We start from the raw sequence: 17,611 nt of genomic DNA, 5'->3' as shown, positions 1-17,611 counted from the left end.
ACCCTAGCTTTGTCTTTCCAAAATATTCTTTTCATTCACAGATCTCATATAAAAATTTCAAATTAAGCTGAATTTAATAGAAAAATCAGCACTCTAATTATATTTTTATTTTCACAAAGCTAATTTGGGTGAAAAAGAATATAAACAAGTGTCTCCCTTGCTAAAAGCCATTGAGCTTCAGATTTTGAAAGACTTACCTACACTTTATTAGATACAGTTCACCTCCTGTCTGATTTTTAGCTTCTCCCATGTGCACCTGCCTAATGTTGCCAAACAAAATAATGGGAAAATACCTTTCAAAGATAGTTCTTTTTCATGTAATTGAATACAAAATTTTTTCTTAATAGAGATTGTAAAGAAAATTATTTGATTTATCTCTACTGAAGACGGTGTGTTTTCTAATTTACTAGAAGGATATACATTTCCAAATTGCACCCGTTCTCTCTGGGGAATGTTCTTTTGATATACAGCCCACTGCTGAGCAGCAGAATAGTTAATATGTTAAGTATTCATACAGGTAATCTGAACCTGTAACAGTTCTAGGAAATGTTTAATGTCAGGAAAACTGTAACATGGCTTGTTCCTGATTACAAGACAATGGCAAAATTCACTTAAAGTGAATCTTGAAGTCAATGGCTTTGAATGAGTGTAGGCTTTCCGCAGAAATTAAAAAGCTTGAAGAGTAATTTCTCTAGAATATGATACTTTATAAGCTCTCCAGTGCCTTTGTAGTCTAACTTTCCTGTTGTACATTTACGTCCTGAAGTTGACTTGAATTTGAAAGTCTTGAATGATAAATTGTTTTGTCATTTTATAAAACTTTGGTATTTTGACGGAGAACAGAATGTTCTGGTTTCATGCTTTGAGTTGATTTCATAAGACTATGACTTACAGGAACCCTAAGGCTCATTTTAAGGTGAATCTTACTCATTTCTATGCAATTAAAGCAGTAAAAGATTTAGTCTTTAGGCTATATTTTAATTCATATTCCTCTTCAGCAGGGTGAGGGCTTTGTAACCATGACAATTTTATCACATTGTAATTTCAATTATTTTTCTTTAGGAAAACAAATTAGCTAGCAAGTCTTGGACTTATTTTCTCTGTACGGCCAGGAGGTCAAAGTCAGAGGCTTTAGTATTTTCTTAGATTTGTTATTCTAATTAAAAGTTTCAAGATCTGGCAAAGTACATTTTTAATATTGAATCACTTATTTATGGCACTGCAAAGGCTACAGTATAGACAACATTTATAGATAACACAGAAAAACATGTTAACTGTAAGTGTGTTCTTTATTGGTCTTGGCAGAGCTGTCGCTTGGAGCTTTAACAAAATAAATGAGTTACTGTTTGCCATCTTGCAGACAGGAAGCTGAAATGTAAGAAAATGTACATATTGCCCTAAGCTAAACATATGGAGCTAAGAAATATTACAGAAAGTGATATACCCTGAAGTATGTAATTTGGTAGTTGCTCATTTTAAAAGATTTTGTGTTTAGTTACAATAGTACAACATTTTCTACTGACCTTCACAGTAAGTTAGGAACAATTAAAGCACCACTGTAGAGATTGGAATGAAAATGAGCCTTTTATGCAGCTTGAGGGAGAGAGCTGCAGCACTCTCTGATTGTTTTACAGCTGAGCAGGTGGATCTCATCCAGCTCTTGCTTTGCTGAGGTGAATGAAATACAGAGGATTTACAAAAAAACAACATATTTTTTTTCCACCTAAAGAGCTGATTGCCAGGTTCTAGGTTTAAGAGGGAAGGTTGACTGAGGTCTAACTGGTGCCTGGGTCCTGGGCTGATCTTGCAGCCTGGCTTCCATCCCATGTGTGAGGGAAACTGGGAGGCAGCACAGGTACAGGCAGTGCAGGCACTGAAGGTCAGGACAGTCTTTTTTAAGGGCTGGGGCAGATACAAACAGCAAGAACAAGCTCTTGGTCTCCAGTGTTTGTCTGCTAAATGTCTCTCAAAGTACATATGTTTGTCATGCCAACAGCAATAAAAGGCAGAAGGGCTTGAAAATGAAGTGGATTAGTTGCAATCTTATATTTATGAATACAGAAAATATTTGCAGTTGCCCGTGTGAAAGCAGGTGGCATTGTCAATCCAAGTCCAAGTGGACACCTGTTTCCTAACTAGAAATTTGTCATCTTCAGTACAGAAGCTGAGAATTGGGTGGAAAGGAAAGCTGAACACTTAACATTTTCTCTGTGTATACTAATGTCTGTGGAAATAGTTTAACTTTTCTCTATCCTGTGAAATAAGCTCAGTACTTTGTTTCTGAGGAAACATTTTTAGTATTTTTCATGTTTTTTTTAAAGTTTCCATTGTTAAAGCTCCCAGGCTCAGGGAAACTACTGAAGTTATTTATTGAAAATTAAAATGAGAAAAAAGTGATCAATGCTGAAAACATGTGTTCAATCCAAAATAATAGATATTCACACTAAGTATATAAAAGTAAGCCTTTTTCTACATGTATGGAGCATGAGGTTCTCTTTTGATTTCAGATTCTTGGAGCGCTTGAGAGTGTTGTAGATATGTTTTAATACAATATTTTTTTAATCAGAATTTTGAGAACCTGGCACTGTAGAAGTCTGTGTTTTAAAGTGCAGCCTCCTCAGTTTACAAGTCCATGCAGTGAAATACATGCTAAGATCATAAAGGACGGGACTAAATATAAGTGCTAAATTGCTGCACCATCAGATAAAAAGGGTTAAAACAAATGTTCTTGAGGAAGAGTTTCTCATTGTTTATTCATTTTAGACTTGAAGATTTGGCAAGCCTGGTGTGTAACTATGCTTGCTGCCTTGAAAATAGCTTTTTCTTTTTTATTAGTCTAACTCAGGCACTGATTTATTGAGCCAGAGAAGGATAAGGGAGGTTTGGCTCTTCCATTAACACCATCTGGGGCCTACATCACATAATGTTGTGTGAATGCACAGCTTCATCCTATCACATCTGAGCTGCAACAACCCACAATCTTTGCCAGTAGTACCATAACTTTGTAGGAGTTATTTATGCCAGGTATCTCCTTAATTCTTTGTTTTTCTGTTTGTTTCTTTTCTCTGTGATATTTTTGCTTTAATTTTATACAAAGAGGCTAAAACTGAGGAAGGAAACAGACATGTGTAACACTAGCAAGAAAGAATACCAAAAAACCCCTCCTTATTATCCATGATATTCTAAGGAATTTCAGAGAACAGGTAAGGGAAAAAAGCTTTACTAACATCACTGAATCTTAAAAATTACATTATGAAAACATAATGAAGAAATAAATACATAGTCTGCTCAATAGAAAATTTGTTTAAACATCTGTCTGTGTATAGGAATTAATGCATATAATTCAAGACCTTTTTAGTTACTTACCTTAGTATAATCCATGTCTACATGGCTTTTACACTAATATATTCTGATAGCTGTTGCAAAATATTCTCATTAACTTAGCTTCTGAGCACCAGATCCAGGGCTGCTTTTGTTGGTGAGACTCAGCCAACTTTCATATCAAGGTAACCCGCTGACTGTCATGTTCTTACCAACTATTCTTAAATTTCCCAGTTAGTTTTTTTTTTTTCTTGTGTTGTTTCAGTCAAAGAGAAAATAGTTTTCCTTTGCCTTGTGGGAAGCAAGAATTCACCTTCCTCCCTCTCAGTCTTCAGGGCTTCTCTGGTGGTTCGTTTGTCACCAGCTGAATGAAGAACTGCCGTTATAGACTCTCAGAGGTTTTTTTCTTAAAGGATGGGATGATGTGTAAGCTGCTATCTTGGCTAAAAATGGTGCAGTGGGATGAAAGCCACTGCATCCAAATGGTTTTGCTTAGCTGCAATGTTAGTTTGCAGTTTGTATTTATTGGGGTATTAAGTGAAGAACCCAGCTGGTTTGTCTTCAAAGATAAATTAGAGAAAAGATCCCATTTTTAGCTCAGTATTTTTCTAAGTTAAAATTTTTGAAAGTCTTAAATTCAGCTGGTCTTAAAAATGGAAAATGTCAAATAAAACTTAATGTCTGCATTGTAGTGAGGGCAGAGATGGAGAGAAAATGTGCAGCGTGTTATTTCTTCACTTTTGACAACATCTGTTAAAGAAAATATACTGAGAGTTATAGTATATTAGAGCACTTCCAGGCTTTTCAGCCCAAACATGCAGCAGTTGTACAGTTCTGTTAACTTGCAGATAAGCCAGAAACAATTGCAGATGTGAATAAAATTGCATTTAATGATTATTTTTTTTCCTTGCAGTGCCAGCACATAAGATAAAGTGAGCTTTACCCTGTGGGAACTTACATTGAGGGGCAAGATGCTTTTTTCTACCACAGTATTCTAAGTCTCACATTGTGTTGCAAACTTCGCTACATTCTCTTTGGTTTCTTTAAGCAGAGCACTTGACGTTTAACTTACTAAATTGTAAGACTGTTAACTTAGCCAGGGTAGCACATCTTGACAATAATAGCAGTTTACAGTAAAACGGCTCAGAAGTTGCTGACTATGCTTAGACCGTCTTGATTGCCTGAGAAATGAAGTCAAGTGATATGGAATGGTTCGTGTTCATATTTTGCAGGTTGTAAGTGATAATTCACATCCATATTACCCATCATAGTCACAGGATTGCCATGCGTACAAGCCATTTGATTACTTTTTGCATCCTCACCAATTTCCCACAAGGAAACTGCCTCCCTGCCCGAGGGTCACGGGCAGTGGTGAGATCAGTGCTGTTGGGAGCCCTTGACGTGTTTGTGCTTGGTCCTGATGCAGTCTGCACAGATCCCTTAGCTGCCAGGAGTGGATTCCTTATGGCCAGTGCTGAGTGTACATTTGATAAGCTGACCCCAAGTTCAGTCTCTCACTATGGCCTGCTAAGCCTTTCAAAACCTGTGCAAAACCTCACATGAGCCTTACATCACCAGTGGGTGTGGGGAGATAGGAAATGCCAGGGTTCCCCTTTGTGCAGAGTAACAGAGAGTGCATTTCCCTGGGCAATTGGCAATTCCCTTGGCAGTTCCTTGGCTCCTAGGAACTCCTTGTTCCTAGAAATGAACAAGGAAAGCCCATCCTCACCCACTGTCACTTTGTTCTCAGCCTAAGCAGTGTCCTAAGTATATGGGAGCAGAGAGGACCTCAAAGGTATTTAGGATCCCTTCTGAAGCCTCAGCTTATCACTTTTTCACCCCAGGCACCCTGGAAGTTTTCAGCTTTTGTTTATAATGTTTGGAGGAACTGAATTTGCACTGAGATCTTGGTGGTTTTGTCTCAAACACACCCTGAGAATGTATGATAAATAACACTTAACAGCATGACAGCAAGTTTTCCCTCTTCTTTCAATCCCCCTTAGTTGCATTTCTCATCTCAGCAAACTTCCATTCTCCCCACACACAAATTTGAAATGGTTACCATACCTCTTACTAGGATGGAGCTATGCAGTCACTAAGTAAATCATTACAGAGTGATAATAGCAAAAGCATTTGAGTTCTTTCATTATGTCTCCTGGAGTACTCATTGAAAACTACTGAGTCTAACCCAGAACACAGTGCAATTTCTTCCTCTTTCTGCTTCGTACTGAGCTGAGCGAGACAATGGTTTATCAGCTTGAGGTGAGAGGTAAATGTCTTGAGGAGTAAAGCTTGGTAATAAAGTATCACTTGTTTATTAGTTGGATTTAAGGTATCTGTATGGAGGGGTAGATGTAGCTGAATTAGGGTCTTGGGTTGGTTTCAGCTGTGAGGCTACAAAGAGAGATGCCATTTCTTTAATCGTGGGTCTCAGATTGTTTCTTTCTTTAGAAACATTAGTAAGTCTTGATTTCTGCTGTCTGCTGTTAATGTTCTTGGAATAAATAAGTTTTTATACTATGCACATGTGTTTGTACAAAAAAGCCCTGAGATTTCTTTCTGTAGCAATATATTGGACTGTTGCTTCAGTAGGTTTTGTAAGCTACTTGAGTATAGTTTTAGAAAGGAGACACAGAAATCAGGGGTTTTTTCTGCATCTTATTTATGTTGTCACAAAATGAAGTGCACTGACCTCATGTAAAGCTCTCTAAGCTGTCGGTAAATAAATTTTTCAGCTAGAAATTTCTTCTAATGTTCTATGCTCAAAGCTGATTCGATTTTTGTGATCCCAGATTATGGTTGAATGTCTCCATGTACAACTGCTGAAATAGTTAATTGAGAAAAAACATCAGTTTTCAATTAGAAGAAAAATATTATTCATATTTTGTACTTTGCTAAATAAATTGTTTGATAAACTGAAAACACTGGTTGTGTTTCTTGCTAGAAACAGAGATATTATTTGATATGATTTGGGGAAAGAGTCTTTTTTGTATACTGATTTGGTATAACTTTCATCTCATAGCTGAGCAAATTTTAAAATTAACTTAGCCTGCCATATAATACTTCTTCATGAAAAGAGAAAATTATTTTCACAATGTGGTAAATTGATGTTGTTTATTTTGGAACTGCTTTGAAACCTCAATTCATATTGAGCAATAGTTACCCAGTGGGACCACTTAATTAAGGAGTACCTGGCTCAGAGCTCCAAAAGTGAGACTTCTATTTATATCATAATTCAAATAGAAATTAAGCAGTCCAGTAAGGTCTTAAAGATGCTTGAAACTAGAAACTGTAGGAAACTTACATTTTTTTTTGTTTGTTTGTTTTTTTGTTTTTTTTTTTTTGTTTTTTTGTTTTTTTTTTTTGTATTGGTTAAATCCTTTCCCACTTTAGCTGAGGCAGAATTAAGGTGGATTTTGAGAAGATAATGCTGATAAGACATTTGTTCATGTGTTAGGTACATGCTAGGTAATATATTTTGTTAAATCGGCATAATCTTCCAGTGGTCTTAAATGTTTTCCTTACTCTCTTCACATCTTGCCCCACAAACACTCTATGCTGTTCCATTCATCACCCCTTAGTGTTAGCAAAAATCACTTGTGATGTGCACATCTATGAATTTAAATGCCATGGCCATTGAAGGTGGAGTTTATTACTAATTTTGGTGGCCTCAGGAATACAGACATACCAGTGAAAACAAATCATTTTGATAACTGAGGTGGTTATTTAAATGCCATAAAAGTTCTTCCTATTTGTGTGATATGTTTCCTATAAAATTCACTGAATTTCCTCTAGGTTTTAAATAAAGAAATAATTACTTTGGCCAGCAGAGAGCAGCAATGGTATGCTTTATAGGACTTGAGCCAGCCCTTGCAAAATCCTATTACTGGCATGAGTGATAGATAATATTGTGTATTATTTTACTGATTTATGGGAAAACATCTGTTGAAATTAATGCAACAGTAGGAAAAATATGCCCCCATTTAATTGAATTCTTTTACAGAACCTCTTAATTTAAAATGCTTTCTATTTAATTTCTTATCTGTATGAAAGTTACAAGATTTATGTCTTGAACTGTGTGTAAGTCACCCTAGTCCTTAGTAGGTGATTGTTTTAACACTGATCTGAAAATTTGCTCTGGCGTTTCATTGATTGTGTTGAGCATTGTCTATATTTTTATCTTACACTTAATTTTCAGCCCCATAAATGTCAATTGAAGGTTTTTTTCCACTGACTTACAGGAAAGGTTTCACCATTCTTGTGACACATATATTAAAAATTCAATATAAAGAGGTGAATAAGATAGGGTGAAAAATTCTGTGTATTTTAGTTTTCTTTTGCTGTCTGTTCACAAAGATACTTTGCAATTTTACAGGCACTGCATAGGAAGGATGAGAACCTCTTTTTCCTCTGCTAGAGCATTCTAACAATGCTGTTTCCTGTTCTGGTTCTGTGGCTCTTCCATGTTTGTGTAGCAGTACTCCAGAACAAATTAAAACGATCCTTTTTTCTCAAGCTTTTTGCTTACCCTGAAAATAGAAACAAAACAAAAGTGCGATTTTACCTTCCATCTTCTGATGGGACTACTTTGCGAAGTAGGAAAGTATTAACAGTGCCACTGCTGTCACTTTTGGAAAGAAGATGGGATTTTTGTTGGTTATCCCCGTATTGTCTATATGTTGTGTATACATTAGATTTTAGCTCAAATTAGGACGGTGGTTCAGGAGTGAACCCTCTATTCCTGCCACCACATGGAGCACTTACTTTCACAGCTGTATTGCTCTCGGAAGGTGTGGAACTAAAACACTTGTTCCTAACACTAATGGATATTCAGTTCTGGGAAATGCTGAATGAAGTTCAGAGCAAAAATCCCTTCCAACATTAATTTAGTTGTACCTAGGAACAACATCCCCTTGGCACCAAGTGTTCTACCCTCCAGATCCACCTGTGCTGCAGCAAGCTGAGGCCACTCTGGGTGAGGGAGTCCAGGCTACCTCATGCTCACTTACAACATTCAAAGGAGCTTGGAGCAGCAGCACCCCCCTGCCTAGGCTGAGTCACCTCTCTGTTACTGCCTGAATACTGCTGTGCAGGAAACTCTGAGGTCTAGATTAGAAATGCTGCATGCATTTAGGTTGCAATGCTGGAGAGCCATAATACAATGTAAATGCCACTAGCTCTCCCCTTTTATGGCAGTTAGCTTGTATGAGGTTCCCTTTGCTTCAGTGTTTCTATTGCAAAATAAGAGCAATTGTGTGATAGAGATTTTATAAAAGTAAATTTGGTGGTGTTTATGAAGCATGAGGTCCTATCAGGATGAACTCTACACAAACTAACGTGGGGAACATTACTCTCCTCCTTCAGAGCGGGTCTTAAATAGTGTGCAACAAATTAGTTGTGAGACCATGTACTGGATAAACACGGGGAAAGAAAATATTATATAGCTCTTCATTTAATGAGTACCATCCTTTCTGTAAATGTAATGAAAAAGGTCTTAAAAGAAAATAATGAAATCTTATAATTAAAGATTGTATCAGCACTCATATGCCCAAAGCACCTGGCTTAGAGTTCTATGGGAGATTTAATTCTGACATTTCATCACATGAGGAAATGGTACTGCAACCTATGTATTATTCTTTAAACATACTGTTTTACTGCAATGCATGTAAATTAGGGGTAGAAGAGGTTTAATTTTGATTAAATTATAATTCTTGCCAGTTATTTATTTCTATTTAATTATTTGGAATGTTATTAAGAAAAAAGGAACCATTTCATAGATCAGCTGTCCATTCATCTTAACATATTATTAAATATAAGGATATTCCTACTGTCATTGTCGTAACTATTGTCGCAGCAGTGTTTGTATTGAACCAATAATATATTCTTGCTTTGCTAGGCAGAAAACACTGATAGAATGAGCTACAGTCCCGGACAGGGGGAGATTACTGCCTTTACATGTAGCAAGGACAAGCCATAGAAAAGGAGATATTAAAAATGGAAAATTAGAGCTGCATGCAAATGTCATGTTCACTCTAACAGTGGATTTCCGTTAATTTAATTAATTTTATTTCTGGGCAGAGTTCTGTGCAGAAAGACTTAGCTAAATAGGATTTAGTGAAGGAAAAAAAAAAGATGAACAAGGATATTAAATATTGGATAAGGGGAGAGTATGGTGGGCCACCAGAGAGAGAATGAATGAGGGAAAGGGAGCAGATAGTCCTCACCACAAAGAGAGTTAACAGGGAAAAGGTTATTCTTCAGCAGCTTTTGTAAACTTAACTTTCTGTGTGATTTTGAAATTAGTTTCTTGACTCTTCAAGCTCTGACTAACATTTTATTTCAAATTCTTTAATACAGAGTGTAAAGATAAAATTCTCTTAATAGAAGTTTAAATGCCCACATTTGCTAGTCTGCCACTAGTGCAAGATGCTGCATGCAAATTTTTTATGCACACCCCCAGTGTGATACAAATAAAAATATAGATGAGGGGATGATTAAACATGAAACCGCCTTTTTACCTTATTTTTTAATTTCCATGTTTTTCAGGCATTATTTAAATAAATAGGTCTGTTGCCTGTATCATTTCAATTTCTGCTTTGCCAGGATACCAGAGCACTGGGGTTGACTTCTACGTCTGCCTTGGACAGGTTCTGTGTGCAGATCTTGTACCCTGTACATCCCCCAGCTGATTACTGCCTTGTGGGAGATCTCACTAGTGTCTCCTTCAAGCAGCTTTGAAAACCTCCCCTGTGTTTCAGACAGAGCAATTTTTAAAATTATTTCTGTTGATTATTATTTTGACCAAATGAGCCTGTTGAAGATGTGATAGGGAGAGACGCCAGTGGTTGTAAGCAGAGATTGCCACCGCACTACATGTGGCTTTCTCAGCATGGATGAAATAACTACTAATATAGCACCTAAAATGAACTTTCTCCACACCTAGTGTCAAGGCACTGACTGCCCCAGACCCTGTGTTTTCCTTATTTCTCTGCTTTTTTACCTGGCTGGACACGTCTGGGGTTTACCCAGACATGGAATGTCAGCCTGCAGTGAGGTGTGTGCCTGCTCGTTGTGCAGATACTCTGAAGCAGTTGAAACATCTCAGAGAATTCTCTAATCAGATTTTCTTACCTTTTTTTTTTTTCCTTATCTGGTCGGAATGCATATTTCAGCTTGATTTAAAAAAGTCGTGTCTAAATCTAGATTCTGATAAATGAAATCTGTGAAAACTGCCCTGGAAGTCAGGAATTCTACTATTTTGGGTCAAGGATCAATGTTTTGTCATTTTTTTACTAGGTTATATTTTAAAGACATTAGTGGTTTGTTTGCATCTGTTTTACTTAAAGTGACTTCACATCAGGATCTCCAATTGTTTACATGGACAGTGCTTTACAGATTTTTTTCTAATACTAGTTAATACTTTTTTTTCAAATGTATTACTTGAAAGAACGGTGAGGATAACCTTGATAATACTATGCATCTAATTTTTGAAACACATTGCTTTTTATAATTCATATCTATATTAATTTTAATGGGTGCAATTGTGTTAGTTGTAATTAATGACGGATTGTGTTTCTTATTAGTCATATATTTTTAAAATAAATATTGCCATAATATTGTAAATAAACTGTGGGGAATTTTTGTACTCACCATGAGGTTGCCCACAAATAAATACTGCTCTATTTAGATTACTTTTTACATATAACTGTTGAGAAATGTATTAAAAAAATACTATAATTATTTTCCTTTTGAATAGCTTATAACTTATTTTTTCTAATGCTTATACTTTTTCTTAATCTGCCTTCACACACTGACTTTGTCATTTGTTTTTATTTCATGTTTTAGTTCCTCCTCGCAGCTCTTTATAATGCAAAAGAATGAGCAAACAACCACGATTTACTTTAATCTTTAGCCTATTAAATCTTGCACTTGAAGGTCAGATTTAAGAAGAGGCAAATCTATGTTTCTTTCATAAACTTTAATTCTACAAACGAAATGTGATTGAAACTAAATTGTAGTAGGATATCATTTTAGGATTTCTTTCTTCTTCATCTGGTGAATATTGGTTGAAGGGAGGATAATGAGAATCTGAACTTACTTGTTCCCCAGAGTACAGGCATCATTTTCATATGGCTTTGTTAGAATGTTACAAGAAGATACTTGGTGAAAATAGTAAAACTATAAGATTGTAGCAGGAAAATAAAAAGTCAGTGGAAGGTAATAGAAATTATTAGCAGCATGGGGAAGGTTTCAGTATAAAGGAAGATGTGAAGAAACCCACTATTTACTGTATTTAAATTTGAAAAAGGGAAACTTTCCCAGATTTAAATTTTAAAATCAAGAATTCATTCCTTTCAAGGAAAATTGAATGGGAATTTTAAGATCAATTAAAAAAGGATTGGATGTATTATATTATGTGTTAAGAAAACCCAACAGAATTATAAGTGATAACTCCAATGAAAGAACTGTGGGGGAAAAAAACCCAACCCTACCAATAATGCTTTCCAAAGCAATTTCTATGTTACAGGTAGGATATGGGAAGAAAGAATACAGAAAATTTCAGAGAAGGCTTTGAAAAGCTTTTAAACACTTCTAGTATAAGCATCTAGGAATATTTTTGGGCATAACTATTTATTTCTTTAAGTCATCAGTGGGAATCTATTAGAAAAATACTGATTTTTGGAACAAAAATACTGTAAGCATTTCTAATGAAATTTAAGAATATCAGTGTTACCAGAAATTTCCATGTGATGAAAGAAAGAAAATACTTTTTTCCTCTGTTACTCTTACAATCTCATTACTTATTTTATCAGTGATAATTTAGGGGGAAAAAATGCAAATTTTGCTCTGAAATTTTTTTTTTCCTTTGTGCTGTGTGAAGCAGACAATGCTGAGAGTCAACAGGTGTGTCAGAGGACAGCTGAGAGCACCTGCTTCCTAATTCATGGGTTTGTCTGGGCCGCACCTGGGCTGGGGGTTGTGGCTCACAGGTTTGCTCTGGAGCCTTTGGGGATCCCAGCGGTCTGCAGGGGACAGACTGGCTTCAGCCAGGCACAGTGCTGTACAGAAGCAGGGAAGAGTCCTTCAGTGTCAGAGGTGAGTGAAATTGGTGTATTTTTCAGTCTGTGGCTGAACCAGAGGTTGGCTGCATGGTGCCAGAAGTTGTCATGTTTTTTGGAAAATGGGTAAAATAGGCTTGGGTTTTTCCTATGAAGGAAAAGATGAGACTCTACAGCTCTCAAATCTAGTTCCTTATTGGCATGCATTAGGTGAGGGTGTGGTGGGCTGAATCTCCCATGGGAAATAAAAGAAGTAATTTCTCTATTACCTTCTAATAGAGCAGTTTATATAAACATATATGATTCACCTGTTTACGCTGCAGCCATCTATGATGCTGATGGCATCTTGATAATGCCTTGAACCCAGAGGAAAGGTAGGATTGGAAATATTTTCTCTTCAATGCTTGGTATTGGACTGGTTAGCTAAACTTTGCCTAGCTTAGTGAACCTGTCTAAATGTTCAATGTGATTCTCTGGCTTTGTGTGAGTTGCCTAGGTGGATACAAAGGAAATTCAAGTTTAAAAACCTTCCCCTGGTCTCAAAATGAAGCAGATGCTGAATACAAAATAAATATGTGTTTCAGTACTCTGGCTTCAAATGGAATATTCTCCGAAGTTTAATATAGGGAAATAATTTGAGTTATTGTGGCAGAGAAACCATTTGGTGAAAAGGAAGTGAAGCTGTCGATTCAGAAGCAAGGCTGTATAGCACATTGATGATGGAGCTATGGGAGGGAGGAAGAATAATTTACAGTGCTGCAGCTGTGTATGTGTGAACTAGAAATACTCCAAGAATTTGCTTCTATATCTGATTTTTGCTAGTTTTTCTACTTTTTTCTAGTTCTGAAGGTGAAATCTTAAATCTCTTAAACTGTGTGTACAAACGTACATGTGCTGTTTCAATATGTTAAAATATCAGAATATTTGTTAACATGCTCAGGCTGCCTTAATTAAATTTAAATCTGCTCAAAAAGGATTTAATTGGAGTAGAGGAAATGTTCTGCAGACAATATCTGTTTACATTGTTTACATTGTTTTTGACATAAACAGATTATATCTTCTTAAGTTGTCAATTTCAGCTAAGATATTATCTGGGAGTGTGTGTGCTTTTATTGTATTGTAATTGCCAAGTGAAAAAGCACACTTAGATTGAGTAACATTGTTTGAGTGGCATTTTAAATACATTTCATTACATTATCAGTTCCGTAAGTGTTCTGTATGTGACTAGTCAGCTGGGAGAAGTCATTATGTACAGGATAATAAGAATTTCTCATATGCTAGCCTTGATACATTTTATGTTGAAATTGTTTAAATCTTGTGTACTAAACTGGATTTACACAATGAATAAGTTTTTAGATATCTTGTACCTTGTGTATAATGAAGGGTTAAAATTTCTTTTGCTAGAATTATCAGATCAAAGGGCTAGAAGAAAGTGTATCTATTTCCCCTGTTATTGCCAAGAAGGTGTGAGAGGTTGACTGTCAAGAGTGTAGCAAAAAGTTGGCAGTGATTCTGAGATGGACACCATCTAATAGAAAGAAGCAGCCTCAGAATTTCTGATTTCGACTGTTCAATTATGTATGAAAAGCTAGGTGGTTTTTTTGTTGGGTTTTTGTTTTTTTTTTTCCTAGTAAAATAGTATGGTTTGTGAAGAACAAAGAAAAGACTTCTAGCTCAGATTTAAAGAAAAAAAAAGCAAACTATTTGCGATCTGAACATCAGGGATGTTGCTGTGCTGCTTAACCAATGCAGAGTTTTAGAATCCCATAAAAATGTCTTTCACAGAGTCAAGATTCATCTAGCTGTCTGAAAACCTCCAAGATGTGAAACATTCATAGCAAAAAGAAACAAGAATTGTAGTATGTCATGGAATATGCGAAGTCATATGGGATCTGACAACATAGGTTGGGATATTAATTTTTACTAATTCATTGTCTATTTTGAACAAGTTACACTCTTCTTTCATGTAAGAAAAGCCTAAAATATGCTTATTTTCCTCTTTGGAAAAATTACTCAAAGATTAGACTTTTTTTTAGAGAATTTTTTCACATTTCAGAGAAACAGAGAATAATACATTGCAACCCAAACAATTGGTCTGATCCCTTAAAAGGATGATCAGTACTCTCACATTCAACGTCAAATGGATAAGTACCATTTCTTTCATTCAACGTCAAATAAGTACCCTTTATTTGCCATTCCTCTTTGTCATTTAACTGTGCAGTTTTGTGCTCTTGCGGGGTTCGTTGTTGTTGTGTTCCCAGAACTGTTTACTAAAGCTTTAGATCACCTTGGAAAAATCAAACTATTTTAAATTTAAAAGTTTAAAAGTTAAACTATTTTAAAGTTAGTGAAATATCAGTAGTTAAACATTCTCATCATCTGTATCAGTGCCAGGCATTGTGGCCCTGTAATCCGGGGCTCAGGTGTGCAATTCGTATTGTCCCTCACAATTAATGATTTCTTTGTTAATCACTCAGAATGGGAATAAAAATCCCTTAATACTCAGTGAAGTAAACATTGAGCAATGTCACAACTTAGTGCTAGTTTTCTAACTGTGAATTGCCCTTAAGAAAAATCAGACAGCAGTTCTGCTACATAAGGCATAGACATATCCAGCTGTGGTCTCAGAAGTTGTGTGACCATGCGCCTACCTGTAAACCTTTCAGAGAGCAGGGTGCACTTTCCTCTGGGCTCCCTGTCTTCCCCTGACTGAACAGGTATCAGAGCTACAGCTGTCTCTTTCTTCTGAATAAATCCCCTTAATCCTCTTAGATAACCACAGAACACTGAGGATAATCTTGCTCTTTAGTTTTTACTCCTTTTTTGTCAAGAAAACACACATCCATCATTCGTGAAAAATTGTCTAAAGAAGCGATATAGTGTTTTAAAATTTGAGAACGTGGAAATAAGAGTAAAGAAAAGTGGTTGTTACAGTTGCAGAGATCTTAAAGCTTTTTAGTTTCTTTTTACCTTTCAGTGAAGTATTATAAACTAGCTTAGGGTGAAACAAGTGGAGTCCTATAAAGGCTTTATTGAGTTGAAGGCTGGAGAGAGACTTTTTTTAAGGGTGTGCAGTTATAGAATAAGGGATAATGGCTGAAAGAGAGTAGATTTATATTAGGTACACAGAAGAAATTCTTCACTCTAATGGTGGAAAGGCACTGGAACAGGCTGCCCAGAGAAGATGTAGCTGACACAACCCTAGAAGTGTTCAAGGCCAGGTTGGATTGTTTGAGCAATCAAATCTGGTCTAGTGGAAGGTGTCCATATCCATGGCAGGGCGGAGGGAAGTGGATTATGTTTAAAGTCACTTTCGACCCAAGGCATTCTGTGATTCTATAGAATTGATGCAAGTTTCCAATAGATTTGGGAATCTAGTGCTGCCAATGTTTTGTTTTGGTTTGGTTTTTTCCCCACTTTTTAGCCTAAATATTCTTCCTGCATAAATTCATCATTCCCGAGTTCACAGCCTGTGGCTATGATTGAAGAACTGACTTATTTCATGAGTCCTTGTTTTCTTCCAGGGTGAAAAGTATGTTTATCTCTGTTGACAACAGGCTGATGCTTATCATCTATTATTAAAACTTGTTCCTTGATTTTTAAGTTGGAGTTCTTAGCTGAAAGTTCTTCTCAAGATGACCATAGAACACAGTATGAAAAAATACATGTACGGTTTTTTGGATTTTTTCATCAGTCAAATTTAACTTGAAGTGTGTTTGGCCACTGAAATTGAAAAGAGAATAATAGTCCCTGTGAAAAGTGGCATGGTAAATAATTAATAAAGGTGGCTATAACTTATTATTCTCTTTTGAAGAAAACAAATATATGTTGGAAATTGAAATAAGTTGCAATATATTTCTCTCCAGTGTACTGGACATGAAGTGAGACATATATAAAAGACAGAGAAATCTAAAATTTGTCTTCTAATAGAAATGCTGTTTTTTTAATGTAGAGAACAATACATATTTAGTACTCTCCTTCTCGTAATGAATGTTTTTCTTTATGAAGAGGTTGTGTTTTCCCCACCCTTCCTCAATTCTTTTGACTTTCTTGAAGTAATTCTAGATTATTACAACAATTTTGGTTTAGAACATCAGAAGCCTGTGGCTGGAGTCAGTGTCAAGAAAAACAGACAGGATTATTGTTTAGTTTCAAGACTGGTGGACAGTCCTTATGCACAGGAGTATCAAGAATAATACACATTTTTCAGAACCTTGCTTGCTCACAGTTCAACACTTTCCCTGGTTTATCTGTTTTCTTTATGCTGGATTAATTGAATAGCTCACACTGTAGGTGGGGTCCCAGTACGTAAACCAAGTTTCCTTTACCCAAAGTAAACCAGTTACTTCTCATAGTCCCTTAGATATGGAAACTAGCTTGAATACTGTTCCCCTATAACTTTGCCCTTTTTCTCTCCTTAAGCCTAACCTTCATCACAAATCATATTTTCTAAGATTACTAATTTTCTTCTCATACTCTCATCTTGGCCTAATTTTATCTCTGTCTTTATTTGACTAAAATTTGTCAGAGTAATCCAGTAGGGGATTCTCCCACAACTCATCACAGTTGACAGAGCAGGGTCAGTTAGTGCAATGCATAATTCCATCTGCTTATTGGAACCTTCTCTGCAGCACTACTGCTTGGCCTTTCATTTTCTTGTCTATTTTTCCTTAAATGTGTATGCTTTTGAAGGATTTTTGATTAAAGTTTTGCCCTTTAAATATTAAGTATAAAACTTACTTGGAGAAGATCTTTTGGTAAAACAGTAGGGGTTCAGAAGTAGCAGATTTTTAAGAACTTTTTTCCAAAAATATGTTATTTCCTAACACACCACTCAACATTTCATTTTATGGATTTACGTATAAAATAGTTTAGAAAACAGAATAGAGATTACACTGACAATAGTAAAAATATTATGAGAGAAAAATCATCCCAAATAAGAGTAATGAATCCACAGGATTATTAAAGTAATCGTTAGTTTTATTTTCATTTATTTTGATAGTAATTTTTATATGTATTTGCAAGCAATTAAATTAAGAATATGTTTCAACATATCATAGCACAGTTAATAGGATTTATTACACTTGTTTTTAAGGAACTTTTTTAGTTATTCTCGGTGACTATTGACTCATTTCAGTGTACATGCCAAAACTCCTCTCTTTGTCAGTCAGGTGCTTGTATGAGACCTTCAATCTAAACCTGCCCTCTCTACTGAGTCTCCTGTTGAAACA

At 35.8% G+C, this 17,611-nt stretch overlaps 1 protein-coding gene across 8 annotated transcripts in view; it reads left to right on the top strand.

The window, feature by feature from the left end:
- Positions 1–17,611, top strand: part of KCNIP4 (potassium voltage-gated channel interacting protein 4) — a 391,381-nt gene that overhangs the window by 240,892 nt on the left and 132,878 nt on the right. Inside the window, exon 1 of one of the 8 annotated variants that reach the window (XM_066185539.1) lies at positions 3,049–3,203. The exons of 5 other annotated variants lie outside the window; for them this stretch is intronic. The gene's annotated coding sequence lies outside the window, so the exon portion shown is untranslated. Of the gene's footprint in view, positions 1–3,048; positions 3,204–12,299; positions 12,418–12,735; positions 12,755–17,611 lie in introns of those variants that run through there. 2 more of the 8 variants (XM_066185541.1, XM_066185540.1) reach the window with 2 other exon arrangements.

Source organism: Chamaea fasciata, unplaced genomic scaffold, assembly GCF_029207755.1.
Source record: "Chamaea fasciata isolate MVZ Bird 193981 ecotype frontalis unplaced genomic scaffold, bChaFas1.0.hap1 SCAF_6, whole genome shotgun sequence".
NCBI classification, from domain to species: domain Eukaryota; kingdom Metazoa; phylum Chordata; class Aves; order Passeriformes; family Sylviidae; genus Chamaea; species Chamaea fasciata.
This window is presented reverse-complemented; position numbering and strand designations above follow the sequence as displayed.